The following is a 1,632-nucleotide window of genomic DNA, read 5'->3' on the forward strand; positions in this document are numbered from 1 at the left end:
TTGCAGGGTTTAGGTGGAATGTACCTAGACGAAAACCAGCTTCATCCTGATATCAGTCCATCAGGCTGGAGCTGAATCTCCAGCATTGCTTGGTTTTCTCTGTCAATCTACTGCTGCTATAGCAAATTTCAGCGTTAGTAAACATTCATGCATCATCACTTGGATCATGCATGTCTCCACTTCTCGTTGACTTTCTCCCGGCAATGGTTGTGACCCTCGCATATACATTACTCAACTTGTCACAGATCTCTTCGTTACAAATTACAAAACCATGATTTTCGTTTATGCTAGATGATTCAGAGAGATAAAAAAACATTAAAAGACAACGAGAAGTGGAGACATGCATGATCCAAGTATTAGATCACCAGCGTACTGAATCGCCAAGATGACTGTCGCTGCTCAAATGCACCCCCTGGAATGCGCCAGCGTCCACGCCGACATTCAGTTGAGTAGCGCCGACAGCAGGGATGACAAGACGTCTGTACCAAGCCTGCAAGAGCAACAACACCTAGTATTAGACTCTCCAACGGACTGAATCGGCAAGATCATCGTCACTGCTCAAATACACGCTTGAGAATGCACCTAACATAAATAATTGTACACCCATTATGTGCAAAAGTCAAATGAACATTCATCAATCATATTCAATTCAGATCTGACCTGACCTCACATAAAAGAATGCCCTCTTCATGAGATCATGCACCTTTGTTGCCTTCCGTGCTCAAATAATTGTGTCCTTCACAGCAAATCAAAATCTTTGGTAATGCCCTATTTAAAACCATGTCACCTGGCACCCAAATAGGAGCCATATTCAGCCTAGGAACACTCTCAGCAGTCTCATGTTTGAGGCAACACAAATAAGCCTACAAAGTAAGAAACAAAATAATAAATATCGAGAAGATAGGAATACCAGGAGCAGCAGCGCCGTCAAGAGATCGAGAGCTTAAAGGAGAACACAACCTAGTTGATGTGGTAACCAACCCAAAACAGCAACAATCGACCCGAAAAAAAATTGTCCCTTCCTTCTTGCTCCCTTCCACATTGGAGTCCGTCTGGTCTGCCGAGGCCGCGGCGCCTCCCACACCAGGGCACCCTCACATCCAAGTTCTGCAGGTAGAAAACTTCGCCTCAGTACTAACATTGCTTAAAATTTGGAATCAGTAAATGATACAGATCTTCAACAAACCATGCAAGCTAAAAGAAAATAATCTAGTACCTCGACCATTTCCTTCTAATAATTGTCACAAATACATGATCGTGCTTATAATTCAGGTCTCAAATGACCTAATAACCCTCAGATTTTCCGAGAGGGGTGCCCCGCCTGCTATCAAAACATGCTTGATTGTGTCATCAAAGGAAAGAGTAAGCTCCGGCAAGAACATAATGGTATGTACTGTTGTGATTTTCTTAGGATCATCATATCCTTTACACTATAGTAATTTCATGGAGAACATATAAGAGGTTTTACCTTGGCGAGTCCAACGAAGTTGATGGGTAGCAATTTGGACGAGGCCTCCCGGTGACAGGTCAGAGCTCTTCAAGCGAGGTAGCAACTTTGCTCTTGCTCACCAGTCACCACTTGCAACTTCGGCAGGCCGTGTCAAGCTTAACCTGCATCCAGAAAAGGCACAA

General features: G+C 43.7%; 1 long non-coding RNA gene across 1 annotated transcript; it reads right to left on the reverse strand.

The window, feature by feature from the left end:
• Positions 1-686: 686 nt before the first annotated feature.
• LOC124707974 lies at positions 687-1,243 on the reverse strand. Its single transcript, XR_007005030.1, has 3 exons — positions 1,217-1,243; positions 911-1,107; positions 687-787 (listed from the first exon to the last, which is right to left on the reverse strand). It is a non-coding gene; the product is annotated as an uncharacterized LOC124707974 (long non-coding RNA).
• Between the last annotated feature and the right edge of the window lie 389 nt (positions 1,244-1,632).

This window comes from Lolium rigidum, chromosome 4, assembly GCF_022539505.1.
Source record: "Lolium rigidum isolate FL_2022 chromosome 4, APGP_CSIRO_Lrig_0.1, whole genome shotgun sequence".
Lineage (NCBI taxonomy): Eukaryota > Viridiplantae > Streptophyta > Magnoliopsida > Poales > Poaceae > Lolium > Lolium rigidum.